The sequence below is a fragment of the Lissotriton helveticus genome, chromosome 4_1, assembly GCF_964261635.1.
Source record: "Lissotriton helveticus chromosome 4_1, aLisHel1.1, whole genome shotgun sequence".
NCBI classification, from domain to species: domain Eukaryota; kingdom Metazoa; phylum Chordata; class Amphibia; order Caudata; family Salamandridae; genus Lissotriton; species Lissotriton helveticus.
The window spans coordinates 1,522,273,389-1,522,292,132 of NC_136063.1; the positions used below are offsets into that span (position 1 = coordinate 1,522,273,389).

Here is an 18,744-nt window from a genome sequence, read left to right on the forward strand (position 1 = left end):
CTGAAACCTATGGTTTTTTTCAGTGAAAGAGATATAGATATATTTTAGAACCGATGACAATTGGTCTAGCACCTGCGCTTACAAATCATCCCTGTAACCGAAGCACAAGTTAAGAGCCCTGTCCTTCTACTCCTATGACACCAACCTTCTGTCCCATTAAATTCCCATGCTGCTGTCTTACAAACCCCAAGTTTAGTTTATGCTTAGGTTAGTGGATCACCTGCATCAAGCAATCACAACAATCACCAGCACCTCTTCTTGTCTAAACAAATGAAGCCTGGAAGCGAATTGAAGTCCACGCAAACTGTAGTCCGACGGCAACAATCAAACAAATTTAGTGGGCATACTGTGGTAAATCATGCTACAGACTTCCCATTACAACTGTTACGGTATGTCTTGAGGTACTCCCATTTCAATTAACTGCTGTTTTCTTAAGGGACAACCACAACTACTAGGTGCCAGAAAAACATACATTATGAAGTTTTCTGAAGGCACAGGCTGCAAGGTAAGCACTGGTTCTGCTGTACAATAAAGAATCTAGAACCAAAAGGTTAACTACTGAAAATTAGGTTTAGAAATTAACTGAAAGGAGAGGCTTAACTGCCTTTTTCCAAACTGCACACGTGCAGAGACAAAGGCATGCAATTATATATATATATATATATATATACACACACACACACACACACACACATACATATATACACACACACACATTCCTCTTGAAACAGCAAAATATTGCACACTGAGAAATGCAGGACTCCGTATTGATAGAAATTCACTGCTTTGTTTATTCACAACACGTTTCACCTCTGTAGAAACTTGATCACGTGAATACAACAACCAATGTCAGGAACATAAATCGGCAGTCAGTCATGAACATGAACACGGGACTAAATGCAAGAGTATGGATGACATTCGAAAGGTGCAAACCTGGGTATAGTCATATAACACACAAGCATTGGGTTATAACAACATAATACAAATAAAGTTAAATGCAATTTGATGTTGGAACGCAACATATATACATACACACCTCAAGATAAATGCAGACATGCTTGAGCAAGTCTTGACAAGTGCAAACATCATGGTCCATGTACCATAACACTCGAATGAGCACATGTGATGCGAGTGGCTATTTTTAATTTTCCGTTCAAATATTCCGGATGGTCATGCTACAACGATGCATGCACGATAAAGGAAGTCAAAGCCCCAGCTGCACTTTCCAGTTAACAGGCATGGGAAAAAAAAACAAAAGAAACTGGGTAAGGAGTGGTGGGGGAGTGGAGTTGGGGGGCGAATGCAGAGATGTAATTCCACTTCTGTACAAATAGTTATTTTTAGTCATAACCCTGTGGCCTTCTAGAAAGATTTGCCTAAGGGGCAAATATTAATTTGCCATCCTAGTGATGACTTACTTTAAAAGTGACTGTATTCTTTTTAACACCAAGACTCTATGAAGAGTTAGGGGGGGCAGACTTGCACGTTGGGTAAATAACTATTACAGAAGGTTTGGTAAATGATGCATGTTAAACAACCTTGATTATGAGTTTTCGCCATGTACCACAGAATCGTTATTTACTGCATGTGTTAAATACAAAAATGTGTGTTCTGCAGCGCAAGTGATAAATACCACACTCAATAAATACCACATGCACAAAACATCAAGTATCTGTGTTCCAGCATTGGAAGTATCTGGAGTGAGCAAATGAATACCTAGAGAACAGAAAGAGTAACACACAAGTAACGTGGGACACGCCGAAAGTACACTAACAATTCCCTGAAACAAGACGCAAGGAATTCACGGCTATCCTCGGATATCACTCAGTCATCACAAGTAGAAACCAGTCTGACTCTCCCATCATGGAAAGGAAGAACAAGTTCATGGATCTGGACCTGGATGACCTGGTCAAGGAGGTGGTAAGACAATGCTCATCTAATGTGCCATCTCATGCGGAAGATGGCATCAAAGAACAAACAAAAACATGCCTGTAGAAGGATATAAGGGACCAAATCAACACCAATATCCAAATGAGGATGAAAAATATTTTTGTAAATTCCAAACCCTGAAATTCTAGGTACTTAATTGAGTTGACAAGCACTAAAACATGGCTACTCCAAGTAGTGGGAAGAAAAATGTAGGACTATCCTCACCAGGTCTTCCACTCAAGACATGAAAGAAGGTCTCATGGTTGGAGGAATCAAAAAGGTAAGAGACATGAGAGTTGTAATCTAAAAACATGTGAATGTAAAAATGTTGACATGGCTGAGAATCATCATTGTGAAGAGCGATGTAATGTTAAAAATTCACACTGATCCACATATGTGGTAACATATGGGCCAACAACTCTCTAACGGTACTATTGACTGGAGATTGAACTACAAAAAAAAAAATTCATAAAGTGCATTGTAATCTGATGAAGTGATTTGTCTGCGTTACCACAGTGGGACTAATCTTGCTCCTCAAAAAATAAAAGTATAGAGAGCTAGGACTGTAGGACAGCCGTCCATGTCCCTGAAGTATTTTGTAACCAAAGAGGACGGCCTCTTGTTAGTCACATATTTTTGTGGAGGTAGTGTCCACCATATCACCTAGATGTGGTCCACAGGAGCCTACAAACCGCTTAAAGTACGCAACTATTTGTGAGGACCCACAAATGGTTAGTCCTCCATGCAGATGCAGCACTCCTTAGCGCGAGTGCTAAAAATGCTTTACACCTGGTAGCTATTTTTACCACTCACTTTTGTTCCGAGAGGTCCTTTAGAAAGCTCCGTATTTTTTTAGAGGGCTGAAACATGTTGACCACCATAGGGTAATAAGCTACACAATAACTGTAACCCATTACCCACTCTCCTGTTTTTAAATATACCCTAGATCACCAGGAATAAAGTAACCGGTAGATACCTGGAGGTATTTTTATATTCACACCCACTTCATCACACACACACACCTCAACCAGCTCCACTGTAATCAGGTGTCGCAGCACAGCCGGGTAGCATTCGGCTACCTGGCTGGGACCGGATGATTAAGCATGACACCAACTAGGTTGGTGTGAGAGGTTATTCTTATCAAAATTATGAGGTGCCAGACACGCTAATCTTGCTCCTCATCATGACGACATTGTGGTTTCGCCCAGAGTACCCAACAGTAGTTCATTATGCACAGGTCTGCATCACACAGCATTAGCACATTAATAGTGTACTTCATTTAATGGCTGTAGCACACGTGTTTCCATCTACGCGAGTCCATCTGGTGTACGCAAGTGCAGTCACATCACCCTAGTAGGTCAGGAAATCCTGCTGTACATAGAGGTTTGCTTTGCTGGCATTTCTGTGTCCAATGAGAACTGTATGGTATCTCATTCTCCCTTTGTAAAGCATAGGTCACTTAGATTTTTTTTGCCAAAGTGACAGAGAAATACCACGCACCAATCCTACAGTCTGCTGTGTGGTGCATGTTATAAAGAATTCTAGTGATGCTAGCACTTTCAGAAGGGGTGGTAGCCGGTCACTGTTGGGCTCCAGAGTATCCTTAACAATGAAAATATGTTGTGTGCAGTGCCAATATTGAGCCTGTGAACCCTTTAGATCTCAAGCCGATCCATGTTTATGGGTTCCAGCCTCATTACGCCAATGCTGGCCATCATCCACTTTTGCTGCCATTTGAAGTCATTACGGCTTCCACTCACATGCTACATGGTTTGTTGTAGCAGAACACGGGTCTGCCGTGGCAGGATATAGCAGCCTAGCAGACCCAAAGCAACCGTGGTGTAGTGGAGAATGGAAGTGTGCCCTGCTGCAGTCAACGTGTTAGAGCTTCACCTGTCCATGGCTATTTATCTATGTCTGGCCCTGTGTGCAGGCGGGTGAGGGTTTTTTTTCCCCCAGGTCAAGCAGTGCATGTATAGTTTTGGCATTATTGTAGCGTATTTTACACTTTCAAGAATGCATGAATTCTCAGCAATGCCCCCCAGTCACACTCACCTACCAAAATCACACACTCACGGTACAATCAGTAAAACTGCCACCTTACATAGAGACTCGCCGCAAAACTATAGCCATAATATCAAAATGTGCGGGATCAGAATATATTCTCTGGTTGAAACCTTGTAACTGTGTAATGTCAATTCTGGACTGAGCAAACTGAACAAGCCATGCAGGCTGCGCACTTAAGAGTCAAATAACATTGTATCCACCCGTTGCATTCAGTCACTGAAAGCTGCATTTATCACCAACAACTTCTGGCTGCCTTGGTGCGAGTTTATCAAAAGGGGAGCAAACCTTTTGTATTCGGATATCTGGAACAGTCCAGTTTTGTGAAGGGCTCGTCAGAAAAGAAAGCCCAGTTCAGTGAGGCAAGTTGCACTGGCCCCCCTTAACTAAATTAAGCCAACCATGACTTTGAAGATGCTCCACTCAAAAGAAATCCTGCCAACATCACGTAGCCTCGACGTGCAGCTATGCATTACCGTGTTCACATGGTAGCAAAAGGTGAAACAACTGCATGGTGCAATAAAACTCCTCTCGGGCGTTCGAGGTCCTGGAGCAAGGCTGAACGTGGTGAGGTCATCCCGACAACGCCTCCCGCCTCCCTCCTCCCCCTTTCTAATGGGGGGGGCGCCTGGTCACCCTTAGTCACTGGCCCTTTGACGTACACACAGGCACATGCTTCCAACCCGCGGAAGCACAACAGAGCAGGTAAATCCGCCTTTCCCAGATGCCGAATCAGCGTTTACCAGAACATACGGTTTGCTGGAGCCGCTGAAACTCACCCTTCAGGACCCGGTGCAGCCTGCCACCGGAACACCCCGAGGGGAAACACCCAGCTTCCAAGCCCTGCAGAGACTGACACCAGCCACCCGTCCCTCTATTAAAAAGATAAAAACATTTAATAGAGTAATAATCACGAGGTCACTACGTTAGACGGGAGGGGGGCTCGTCCCAGCAATGAAGCAATAATTGTTTACACACACCCTCCGCGTGTGCAGGGCTGGGCAGCACACGAAGTTTTTGTATCTGTCTGCAAACCCCACCTCCACAACCATTTCGCAACGTACTTATGGGGGGAGGGGAGGAGAGGAAATAGTACAGCCGCGAGTCGTGGCTACTGTGGTCAACAAACAAGCGGAAAGCACATGCACCTTTCCTGTACAGGTCATTCAAGCTTGTGTGTGGCGCATGGTTTCAGTTCCTCCCTCATACGCGCTGGGACAAATATTAAGAAGAAAATAAACCGATGTTTGTTATGCCAAATAAAACTAGACCGTTCAAAATAAACGTTAACATCTAAACAGCATTAAAAATAACCGGGACCCAGCCTGCGTTTTTAAAATGTTATACCTGCGATACCATTCTAGAGTTAATAAGTGAATTGTTTAGGGAACTGGAAACGCCTCTCCTCCAAAAATACCTTTTAGCCCAAAGCCAACGGCATTTGCAAATCGGTGGCACTTTTTTTTTATTTTTTTAAATAAAATAGAAAACGCAGAGGAGCGCCGCGCCTGAGGCTTGTTTTGAGCCGGCCGCCTTCACGTGTGGACAACAAGCTGTGAACTTGGCTAATCCGGGCAGGCCAGCCCCGTCCCTCGGCTGCACGGCCAGGCCTGCGTGCCCTGGAGGAGGGCGGAGACAAGCGCTTTCAAGGAGCGAGGCGAAGCACAGACAAGCTGTCGTGCGAGGAGGCAGGCTGGGCTGCAGCCGCGGCCATGCCCATGGTGCCTTCGAGACTCCAGGCCGGCTGCCACACGGGGCATGTGCGGGCCTTGGAGGGGAGGGGCGGGCGCCTCCGCAGACGACTGACAAGTTCATAACCTGTGCAGTCTCCAGCCCAGAGCGTTGCTGCGAAGGAGGGGGAGAGGGCAGAGCCAGGATGTTGCTCGCTGACGCCTCACCAAGTTCTCTCAAGAAAGCAGCAGTAAGAGTGAGGGCATTGAGGCGCTAGACATCCGCGAATGCATGGCAGTGGGGTCGGGGTCCACGAGGGAGGGAATGTACAGCACCCCCGGGAAAGCATAGCGCAAAGGTGTGGCTCACAGAGGTCATGCCATCACCACATGAAGAGCATGGCACTGAAAACCGAGGAAGACACGGTATTTGGCGGGTGGCTCTGCCCACGCTGTGCGGAGGGGGCAACACAGACTGCTGTCAGAGTTGGCTGTGCTTATTTGGTAATTCTCACACCATACCAAAACAAATATACATATTATACACATACACAACTTTCACAATAGTCACTAATGCAAAGAGGGCATAGGGGCCTTAAACATTATTTTTTTTTAAACACAATCAATGGATCCACTAAATCCAAAATAAGGGTGGGGGTTACTTGGGAGAAGAGCGGGGATGAGAAACGCGCCTGTACGACTTTTAGCTAGATGGGAGAGAGAATATCGATTAGAAACGGGCCAAGCACACAATACACGTAGTTAATTTAAGATTAAAAGGACCTGAGGAGGCACATGTCAAATAAATAAAACTCTAACCCCCCCCCCCTCCTCCTCTTATTGGACTGCCGCAGGATCTGCGACACTTCCACGCACATTCTCTCCATGCCCCAGCCCTGCTAGGTACATGTAGTTGTGGGGGGGTGCTTAACACGAGGCAGTCGCTCACCACCCCCAATAGAGTAACACTCAACACCTAGGCATGCCCGCTTACCTGTCGTTCTGGGCGCAGAATCCACGCCGCCCAGAGGCCGCCTCGTCTTGCAATCCCTACTTCCCAGGACTTTTCTCCCACTCCTTGGGCAGTTCCTCCGAGCAGTAAACACGCCCCCTCTCCCCTCAAGAAAACAAATCAGTTAAAAAAAAAATCGGATTAAAACACGGCTTTGCCAGTCTTGAGTACCCCACGCTGCTCCATTCAAAACAAAAATCATGACTTTAAAAGCAGTAAAGTAAAATCTAGGAGGCTTGCAGCCCGTCTGCACGCTGCAACGCCTCAGCTGGTCTCTTTCCTTCACAGGCGGCTCCGCCTTCCCCAGCTGTAGTAGGGCCTTTTAAACACTCCTCCTCCTTCGAGTCGTGCACGCCCAGCGCGGCCGGGGGCGAGCCGAGACGCGCCCCCGGCTGCCGAGCGCGGCCCCTGGGCTAAAAGGAAGTGGGAAGCCCCCTTTTCTGGGAGAGGAGGTTTTTAGGCTGATGGAGAAGGGGCTCCCCCGTGTCTACTGTGATCTTGAAGCTGCTGCTCCGGAAAGATCTGGGCTCTCCAATCTGTCAAACTTGTAAGGGGGGGGTCAATGGGGTAAGGCAACCCCCCCTCCCCACTCCCTGCATAATTTGATGAGGGGGTCCCAGAGTCGCCATATCTGACAGGTATTCATTAGCCTTGGAGTGAAAGGGAACCCCCCCCTGAAAGGCCGGGGGTCCCTGAAGGGTCGTGCACCCCCCCTCAAGCCCCTCACCGCGCAGCAGGGGCCCGCATACACCACTGACTGTATACTTTAGTATCAGTTCTTTACAGCGAAAGCCTCGTTCTGAAGCGATGTGACAACAATACTGCCACTAAACAACATTCTTTGAAAGTGGTTGAAGGCGTTTTTAATATGCGAATAAATAATTAATTTTTTAGAGTAAGCCGACTCTCCACATTAAGCTAATAATTTTCTGCGGAATGGCCCCCAAACATGTCTGCGAAGTGAAAAAACAATTTGCAGGCTTTTCTCTACTTCACTCCCAACGGTCAATATCTTGCTAGAAACCTCAACCCTCTAGTTAAGAGCTGCTGTCTGTGCTCATATTCGCCTCAAATATCTCTTCAGGCTTGACTTGTCTAAACAGGGTCGTCTTTAGCGCTGGTGGCATACTGTGCAACAACCTTTTTTTGACGACCCCGCGCCACGTTGACCTCTTTTTCTCCGTGGATTCCCTTTCTACCCCTCCTCTTTCCATTGCCCCGCTCACACAAAAATTAAATTTCTTTCATAGCACTACTCATACTGGTGTAGGCTGTCAGAGCACTTTACATCCTACACATACATAAAGTCAGTGAGTCGTAGGTGTGTACATCAGTTTATAGGACGTTTATAAAGCAATGAGGATTACAAGGTGTAGGAATCACGTGTCATTATAACACGTAGTATATTTTAAAAGTGTTTGATCCGGAGAAGCAAAAACACAGGATTTTCAAACTTATCACAGTGGTTGTGGTTGGCTTTACTAATAAGAATGTACTTCTACCCAAACAAACTCTTTTTAAAAACATTAGGACAATGAAAGTCCATATAGTTTAAATGGCCTATGTTTAAGGGTCCTCCAGGGCTTAATTTGGGACGCTTTTTCTAGTGCTCACGCTGGGATTCAGTGTTGCTGAAACTCTCCCTGTTCTTACCACTACTGCTCGCGGAACCCGCTTCGCGGGTCCGGCTTCGTGTGGGGGCTTTGATCTTCATCATCACCAGCGAAGCCTATTTGTGGAGTTCGTCGCCTGAGGCTGTGACTGTGGGTGCTTGTATTGTGCAGGGCTGCGAGCGAGTTGCGGGCGCAGGACTCCAAGTCCCAGGAGCGCCTGCCAGACCCAATTGACACCACCTGGGCCGCTCTCCCTGCATGCACCTCCCCACCATCGCATTTCAAAAACCTTTGTCCCTGGATCTTTGTTGGGACGCTTTTTCTAGTGCTCACGCTGGGATTCAGTGTTGCTGAAACTCTCCCTGTTCTTACCTCTACTGCTCGCGGAACCCGCTTCGCGGGTCCCGCTTCGTGTGGGGGCTTTGATCTTCATCATCACCAGCGAAGCCTATTTGTGGAGTTCGTCGCCCCTCGCCTGAGGCTGTTACTGTGGGTGCTTGTATTGTGCAGAGCTGCGAGCGAGTTGCGGGCGCAGGACTCCAAGTCCCAGGAGCGCCTGCCAGACCCAATTGACACCACCTGGGCCGCTCTCCCTGCATGCTCCTCCCCACCATCGCATTTCAAAAACCTTTGTCCCTGGATCTTTGTTGGGACGCTTTTTCTAGTGCTCACGCTGGGATTCAGTGTTGCTGAAACTCTCCCTGTTCTTACCGCTACTGCTCGCGGAACCCGCTTCGCGGGTCCCGCTTCGTGTGGGGGCTTTGATCTTCATCATCACCAGCGAAGCCTATTTGTGGAGTTCGTCGCCCCTCGCCTGAAGCTGTGACTGTGGGTGCTTGTATTGTGCAGGGCTGCGAGCGAGTTGCGGGCGCAGGACTCCAAGTCCCAGGAGCGCCTGCCAGACCCAATTGACACCACCTGGGCCGCTCTCCCTGCATGCTCCTCCCCTCTCACACTCATCATATAATTACAACCATCTAGTTCCGCTGCGCGGGAGCGACCGGTAGAAGCCCGGGACAAGGGCGGGGCCGTCTGTGGCCGTCAGAGGCCGAAGGAGGCTGGGCTGGGCCCACCCTCTGATATTGTGCTTTTGACGACCCGGCAGAGTTTGTCTCTAGTTGTTCGAGAGCCCATATATTTGTGTTTATTGGCTGTTGGTCACAAAGTATGTCTTCTCCTTCAAATACCATTGCCCAGATCCCTACTCAGCCTGAAGTGGGTTTAGCTATTTCGGGCCCCCATGACAAATACTTTAGTCGGATAACCCAAGATATTGATAAAGAAATCGCCTTGGCTGAGAGGCGTGCCGAGCGCAGGTTATCTATTGAACTCTTAAAAATTCCCTTGGAGAAACGGCCACCCCAGGGTTTCCCGGCACTAGCTTTGGTTCCTCCCCTGTCATCTGTAACCCTGTCAGTTGTACTGGAAATGCCTTATGCTTTTCCCCCCGCATCAGAGCTGTTGGCTGGCTCGTCTGTGGATCTTAATGTGCCCAGCTTGTCTTGCACCTCGCCCTTATTACCAACCGGCTTATCTACAGGACTGGTGACCACTGTCGAACCAAGTATGACAACTTACGTAGATAAAATAAAACCAAGTACTAAAAGGAAAAGAAGTGTTGCCACGAAGAAGTGCAATCCTCCCAAGCATCCGATAAAAAAAGGAAGGTTGGAATATCTTTGCGCCCTTCTTCCAAACCCACTGGGGCTGCCTCTGGTGGGGTCGAGATTAATAAGGAGGGAGCTGTTCCGGCTAGTCCTTTATCTAACGCTGACAACCATCTAGCGATGGGACCAGCTGAGACATTATCTTCTGTTCCAGCCCTGCTTCTCGAGTTGGAGAAGCTGATGAGGGCTCTCTTGATTCCTATCAAGGAGCGAGTTAAAAAATAAGTTGATCGGTTGGACCATTTTGAGCAGGCTACTTTAGATAACTTTTTCCACCAAAGCCCTGATCAAGTCCCACCCTAGGATGGGGGATAGCACTAATACTCCGAAACCAAATGGCCAGGCACATGGCGCGTCCATTACTGTGCCTCCTCCCCCCATAGTTAGCATCTCAAGTAAACCCCAGCCGAAGGGACAAATCTCCAAGATCAACTTAGATTTGTCGGACCGCTCAGGTACTAGTGCCACCAAACAATCCAAGCTGCCTGATATTGTGACGAAGGGCAATAAAGAGAGTTCTAAAAGTGGCAACCCTATACCAAATGGCTCCCAACCGTCAACAAGCAGTTTAAAGCCCTCTTTTGGCGTTTCTGCTAAGGGTAACAAAGATATTCCCAAAAGTAACAACATGACATCGAATAGTTCCCAACCACTACCCAGTATTCTAACATCCTGTCCTGCTGCTTCTGCCATTGGCCTGCCCAACATCCTTCCATTGAAGGTACCCCGTAGGATACCTCCAATGGATCTGACCCCAGATTCCTATCCTTTTGTGGTTGTCCTCACCAATGTACCTCCTTTGTTGGCCGGCCAAAGAGAATCTTTCCAGATGTTAAAAAACAAGGTAATGCATTGGTTGAAGGCAAATAGACCACTGCCTGGGGAAGTAGATGGATTGATTATTGGAGTGAGAAGGACAGATTGGATAGGTTGTACTCCGAAGAGCTTGGGGGGGAGTGTATAGTTGTTGATTTCCAAGATCCTAGGGTGGCACGTATAATTACGAAACAAAATTGGGGCACAAGCAGTGGTGGGATTGGTGTGGTTGACCTCACATTTTTTTATCCAAGACCAACAGGTGTTCAAGTTGGTAGGATCAATGAACTGGGTTACCGTAATAATTTCCCTTCCCCTGGTTTTGATGCTTTCCCTGTACCACCACAACGGAGCAACTTTTACAATGGACCAATGTATAATCATCCCAATGTAATGCAAGATCTAGGACGGGTCCATTGACAACATTTTGATTATTGCCTGAATAATAGGGAAGGTATGACCCGCTGGGATACATGTGAGAAGCTTGTGCCAACTGTTTTGTTTAAAAATGTGGAAACTAACGAATTAAGAACTGGTTGGGGGACTGTGATTATGGAGGATACTTGTGGGGAGTGTATCCCAATTTCTGGGGTCGCCGAAAACGTGGAACCAATCATATTAAGTACTGTTGGTATTCAGGAGGCTGACTACAACACAGAGGATACTACCCGAGGGAGGGAGGGGTATGATGGTTTTTCAGTAAACAACTGTGGGGTGCCCTGTTTAGGAGTAGTACCCAAGGACGGTCCCAGTTTGGGGAAGTTTCTTTCGTGGAACATCGCAGGGCTGAGTAGCAAGCTGACTTCCCCACACTGGATAGATTTTATTAATGAATTTGAAGTTTGTTTATTCCAGGAGACATGGGCTTGCGACCCTATATTTCTTCCTGGATACTTAAATTTTTCAATTCCGGCCAGTAGAGGCTCTAGGGGACGACCGATGGGAGGCCTAACTATTTGGGTAAAAGAAAGTCTCCAGATAAAAATTAAAATGGTGGATTTGAGCTGCAAAGACATCCAAATGCTAAGAATAACCTCTGAAAAGGGGGGAGGGATAGATATATATAATATCTATGCTAGGGGAAGCACCACTGGGAGTTCACCCATCCTCGAGGCCCTGGCCACATTCTTGGAGTCACAGTCCCTGGGTAATAAAATTGTATTAGCTGGTGACCTAAATAGGACTTTCGAACCATTGGATAGTTCGGAGGATCCCTTAGGACAAGAAGAGGATACCCAATGGGGTGTACCGACTTTACATCTGGCTCCTGTTAAGCGGTGGACGAAAGATATATTACAACTGAACGCCATCTGCTTGGAACATGGGCTGAGAGCCTTAAATGAGAGGACGAAGGGCTATATGGAAGGTGCATATACATTCGACAATGGTCACAACCAAAGTCGACTAATGACATGCGCAGACTTAATTGGCCGAGTGTACTGGCAAACGCAGAGTCCATGGTTTTCATAAGTTCTGAGGTGGATACTGCAATTGCTGCTATGGAGGCTGCAAATTCCGTAATCCCAGGCTCAAGAGAAATAACGGATATACACAATAAACTCTTCTCATTTTTTGAGGTCTAATAATGCGAATAGGAAAAAACCACCTAAACCAGATAGGTGGTTTAATCGCCAGTGCAGGGCAGCCAGGGTAAGCTTGGGAAGAGCAATCAGGAACAGGGATAAAGCAGCGATCGGTGAGGCTAGGAAGCACTACAAGGCTAGTGTATTACTAGCAAAAAAAACATGGGATGAAAAGTATTGGGCAGACCTAAAGGAGGCCTCAGGTGCCAAGGATTCCAGGTTATTCTGGAATATTGTCAAGTGGGGCAGAGGTGGATCCCCAAATAAACCCGACAATAATGTCGCAGAGGGTGCCCGGGTGGAGTACTTCAAACCCCAATATGCAGAGAATACTGAGTTTAATGATGTGGAGGTAATTTCAGCTGTATTCCCCACTGGAAATTTATTTTCCCCCAAAGAAACTGAAGCTGCAATTTGTGCTGCTAAAGGGGGAAGGGCTCCGGGTTTAGACGGGATACCCTCTGATGTTTTTACAAACGATAAGGCGAGGTGGGCTAGGTATGTTTTCCTTTTAGGAAATGCAATTGCAAAGGGAACAGCAGTCCCAGAATTATGGAAGGGAGCAACTATTATACCCATATATAAAAAAGGGGATCGGTCCCTTCCGGCCAACTATAGGCCGATAAGTTTGATTGCCACCATTCAAAAAGTGGTGGGGAGAATGGTGGTTAACAAGCTAATGGATTGGGTAGACGAGTCCAACGCCCTGTCCCCGTATCAGGCTGGATTCCGGCGGGCTACCAGCACACTCGATCAGGTGTTTCGTTTTGCTCTGCTGCAGTGGGGGACGGTGGTGCTAGGCGAGGGCAGCCTGTATGTCGCCTTTGTCGACTTGCGGGCTGCCTTCGACCTGGTCCCAAGGAGAAAGCTCTGGGCAGTTTTGAGCGAAATAGGCCTTCCGGCAGAGTTACTCACTCTGATAATGAGGTTGCATGAGTGTAACTTTGCTAAAGTCCAGTGGGGTACGAACGGTGAATCTTCTGCCGACTTTCCAATTGGTCGTGGAGTACGACAGGGGTGTGCTATGGCCCCCTGCTTTTTTCCCTATTTATTAACGGAATTGTGGCTCGGATGCTGGATGCCAGTGTCGATGCACCTTCGTTGGCGGGCCTCAGGGTTCCGATCCTGATGTTCGCCGACAATACTTTGATTTTATCTAAAACACCGGCCGGCTTACAGCGAGCTTTAAACATCTTTGACCACTTCTGTGGGGAACATGGCTTGGAAGTGAACGTGGGTAAGACCAAGTTAATGGCCTTCTCACCGAAACGTGGACCCCGGCCTAAAATACTCCTGAACAATTATGTGTTAGAGGTTGTTACTGTATTTACCTATCTTGGTGTGCAGATAGCAAACAATCTAAAATGGTCCCAACACATAGAAAAGGCGGTTCTGAGGCACCAGCAGATTTCGGGGGCTCTCCGGGTGGAACATAAAAAATCAAAATCAAAGCCTATAAAACCAGTCCTGGTAGTATATGATGCCAAGGCTATTGGGTCTGCCCTATATGGGGCTGAGCTGTGGGGCTTTGACAGGCTTCTAACTTTGCAAATATCAGAGAATAGGTTCCTTAGGGGAATCACTGGTTTCCCCCAGAGTACACCACTAATCCCGCTCGGTCTTGATCTAGGGAGAAGACCAGTTAGTGACCGAGCGCGATTGCGCCCGATTCTCTACTGGAGACGTCTCTGGACTACTCCAGAGATACGGCACTATGCTGAGGGGTTCCTTGCCATAATTAAAGCCGACACCATCCATAAAATTGTATGGTTAAAAAATCTTAGGAATGCTTTAGGTGACCTCGGCCTTTCCCACCTATGGGATAATCCATCTGGGGAACCCTTTCCAAGTAAAAATATAATTAAAGGTTTATACTGGGATTGGATAGATAGCAGACTTTGGAATAGCACAAGACCAGACACAATGGCGGGGCGCTTTCTAGAAATTAAATTGTGTCCTATATTGGAACAATACTGGGATAGCATTACCAACCCAGGGGACAGGAAGCTTTTCTTCCAGTTAAGATCAGGTGCCCTTCCCTTGAGATCTCTGACGGGTAAGTGGAGGAATACAACCACCTCGTGCTGCCCGGTTTGTGGTGCAATTAAGGAAAGTATAGGTCACTTTTTATTCCTGTGCAAAGCTTACGCCACCCGAGAAGAGTTTGGTTAGTTCCCTTTTGTAGGAATCTAGGGACATCTAGGGGTGTTGAGGCGTTACGAATTATTTGCACAACCACTGATATGCCTATTGTTCTAGGAACAGCAAAGTACTTGGGGTGGGCATGGTCCATTAGGCGGAGGGCAATCTCTAGTACTGTAATTTAACTAGGGTATAGGTGATCGCTGTGTAATGTATATGAAAGATTTCTTTTATCTTTACTTTTTATGTATGTATAAATGTTTCAAAAGTATGTATAATCGAGGAAAATTGTTTTTTAATGCGATATATTCTTTTAAATGTATGTTTGTGCTTTTATGAGTTTATCCCTCGAATAAAGCTTTGAAACCGGCTTAATTTGAGCCAGTGGTTTCCAGTGCTCAGCACCAGCACTTAATCGACAACACCAGCACTTGTTACAGTCTGCCACAAGGTGGTGGGCTCTGTCTGTCTAATTTAGAGATGACCACAACAGCTAATTATTAATTTGATATACATTAAAAAGGACTATAACCTGCCACCCAAGCCATACTTCTGGATTGGGGACCAGGTATAGTCCAAATTGTCACACCTGTAGGAGTGTGATCGTTAGTAGTTGTGTTGTTAAAATCACTGGCAATGCTGAGAGGGGCAATGTGTGGTGAAAGCTGCAGTGACCACCTGATGAGAGCACCAGCACTTACTATTATTATTATTTTTACAAATTAAGCACTACTTTTACCGTTACTTTTAGTAAAAGTCAGACTTCCCTTCAGTGACCCTAAACTATTCATCCACTCATGGCATTTTACTGGAAAGTCCAAGTTAGACTGACATTTCAATGTCAGAGTCTCGCTGCATTTCTGTCACAGTAAATAGCTGGAGGCCACCGTCAGTGTTACAATAGCGTGCTGCATCTCTGTATCTTTTACCACTTGTTTTGCTGTCTCTGCTCACCTGGTCTGCGGGGATTATTCTCCGCCGTGCACCCCGGTTCACCGCGGTTTTTACCGATTGTTGTGGAGGGTGCTTAGGCGGTGTCATTTGCTCCTCATCCGTCTGGTCGAGGGGCGGAGACTGGGCGGTTAGCGCTCTAGTGTACGGCTACTTCCCCTCTATTTTAGCAGCATGCCTCGGACTCCGCGCAGCGGACGTGCGAAAGGCAAGCTCGTCTGCGCCCGTCCGCGCCAAGTCCGCGCCGGGGGCCGGGGATGCTGCCTATTTCCCACCAGAATCTGGGCCTACATTAAGGTACTCAAGGGGGTACTTACTGGATATTGGCATGAGAAATTTTTCGCAGTGCGCTCATATCCTGATAGAAGACACTCTGTTTAATAAAGCGCCCTTCTCATGTAGCTGGTGTGGCCTTTGCTCACAGGGAGTGGAAGAAATCAGCCCTCCCTCTCAGCCGGTTAAAGTCCACCATACGCAACAGCTAAGGTAATTGCAGGGATTCCTCCTTAATTGCAGGTCTTTGATCAAGAATAATATTGCATTTAAGGATTTTGTACTCCAACATGCCCCTGACTGGGTTTTCCTCACCGAAACCTGGGCTACCGACTCCTCGGGTCCCGAGCTGGTAGAGGCTATCCCTTCGGGGTATTCCCTTATCAGACTGGATAGGGAGGTACGATGGGGGGGGAGGCCTAGGTATTCTGGTCAAGGATACTTTGACCTGTAGATAAGAACCTCTGACCTCAGCTCTTGATCTCTATCAGGCTTTATATTTTTCCATAAACTTCACTCCTACGGAGAGCATCTCGGGTATTTTGTGTTATAGGCCTCCCGGCCCCAGGGCCTCGTTTAGTGATAATTTTAGTAAGCTCCTCGAACCCTTTATTGAGCGAATGAACCTCACGCTTCTTGGCGATTTTAATTTCCATTTAGAAAATCACGCAAATCATGACACTCAAACTCTGTTAGAATGTATGAAGGGTTATGGCTTCACTCAATTAGTGAACACCTCTACCCATGTTGCGGGCCATACCCTTGACGGGCTTTTTTCAAATGATGATCGAATACTGGTGGGCGCGCCCTTTCCCCTCTCGTGGTCCTACCACTTCGCAGTCCCTTTTGCTCTTAGGGCTATTGCCCTTGTTAATACTCAGTTATGTTAAGGACAACAAGGGGCCCCAAGTGAATTAGCATCGGACCTCGGGGAGCATATTTTGTGAAACAACAACGGTCCATGCAAAAGAATTATATGCAAAGCAATGAATATAGACTGAATCAGTTCTATATTTGGGGCGACATGTCCAGCCGGACAGAGGTCTTCAATTTTTTACTCAATTGAAATATTTCAAAGACAGGAATACCTTCAACAAAAAACCGTTGCAAAAGCAGCGATTTCTGTAAAGTATTTCTGTAAAGTACGTAACCAGAATCATTTTTTAGCCAGAGGCAACTCCGAGCCTCCAAAGAGAGGACGAGTAAAACAGCAATCAAGATGGCACAATCCCCCAGGAGAGAGATAAACCAGACAGAAATTTTACCAATGGTAACTGAGAGTGTCAACACTGAAACCATCCCTGTGTTTAATATATCCAATCATACCCTGTCCAGCCAAGAAATCTCTATCCTAAGTAAAGGCTTGTCGTTTGTTCCAACTACCTATCCAAACTTCCTTGATCTCCAGTCTGAGTTAATGGGCTTCTTCCGTAAACTTAGACTCCGGGCATATTTTGAACTCAACCCTTCGGAACCCAAAACAGTTGTCACACCTTTCAGACCCCCATCTACTTTCTCTCCCACTTCAAACATGATCCCCAAAGAGATCATTACTTTTGAAAAGGTCATCCTTAAAGAGACCTCAGACTTGGAAAAAACACATCTGTTTATACCATACAACATCTCCTTGGAAGAAAAAACTGCCATCTCCACTTTGAAAAATAACCCCACCCTGATTATCAAACCGGCTGACAAAGGTGGTGGGATAGTGTTACAAAATATTGATGACTACAAGGACGAACTACTACGCCAAGTCTCAAACACTGATCACTATTGTAGACTCCCTTGTAACCCCACGAAAGGCATACAGACACTAATCAAGCAACTCACCATGGATGCCCTCGAGAATGGCTATTTGAGTAAGCATGAGTTTAACTTTCTTAACATTACCAACCCAAGAACTCCGGTTATCTATACCCTCCCAAAGATTCATAAAAGACTGTCCAATCCCCCCGGTAGACCGATCGTGTCTGGTTGCGGTTATGTTCTAGAACCTCTAGGACACCACGTTAATTTCTTTCTAAAAGATTTTGTGCCCGAAACTAAGTGTTTCATTCGAGATAGCATGCACATGATCAACCTGATTGAAAACCATCCCTTCGATCATGAAAAGGAGACTTTGTGTACCCTGGATGTAGAGTCTCTCTATACAAATATACCTCAGAGAGACTCGCTCCTAGTCATGGAAACAATACTTAACACTAGACCACGTCCACATATAGTACCCACTTTATTTATAATACAACTCCTTGAGATTTGTCTTACCCAAAACTTCTTTGTTTGACACCCAGTATTACCAGCAGGTCCGTGGCACATCCATGGGCGCAATTTTTGCTCCTACCCTAGCGATCCTGTACATGGACTGGCTAGAATGTAACACAATTCTTACAGACAGCAACCCGTTCCATCTGGGCATTCTAACATGGAAACGGTCCATTGACGATATTTTCCTCATTTGGGGTGGCTCGCCAGATGCTTTTCCGGCCCTCCTGCATTGGCTCAATAACAACTGTAATGGTCTTACATTCACCATTACCCATAGCAAAATCCATATCCCATTTCTTGATTTAACTATCCAACACAAGGATGGGTTACTCTACACATCCTTGTTTCGTAAACCCACCGAGAGAAATACGCTACTTAGTTATGGTAGCTGTCATCCCAGGGCCCTGAGAGACAGTTTCCCATACTCCCAATTCCTAAGACTTAGGAGAAACTGCTACCAAAAAGAAGACTATTTTGCTGAGGCCAACATCCTCTCTACTAAACTAAGAACTAGGGGCTACCCAAGACGCTTAGTTAAAAACTCAATGAAAAGGGCTTGGTACTGCCCTCGTGAGACCCTATTGGAACCTAAACCCAAACAAACAACTGACAAAGCGGTCTGTGTCACTACCTTTTCCACTGTCTCCACCCGAGTCAAACAAAGTATTAAAAAAAACTGGCACATACTAAACTCTGGACTGCTGCAGTGGGAATTCCCCCTATTTGCTTTAAAAAAAAGCAAAAACCTCAAGGACCAAT

At 46.5% G+C, this 18,744-nt stretch overlaps 1 protein-coding gene across 4 annotated transcripts in view; it reads right to left on the reverse strand.

The window, feature by feature from the left end:
• GRB10 (growth factor receptor bound protein 10) overlaps positions 1 to 6,974 on the reverse strand; it is an 807,319-nt gene extending 800,345 nt beyond the window's left edge. For 2 of the 4 annotated variants that reach the window (XR_013610607.1, XM_078688119.1), the window contains exon 1: positions 6,658 to 6,958. The gene's annotated coding sequence lies outside the window, so the exon portion shown is untranslated. Of the gene's footprint in view, positions 1 to 6,657 lie in introns of all 4 variants that reach the window. The other 2 variants (XM_078688120.1, XM_078688121.1) reach the window with 2 other exon arrangements.
• Positions 6,975 to 18,744: the final 11,770 nt, after the last annotated feature.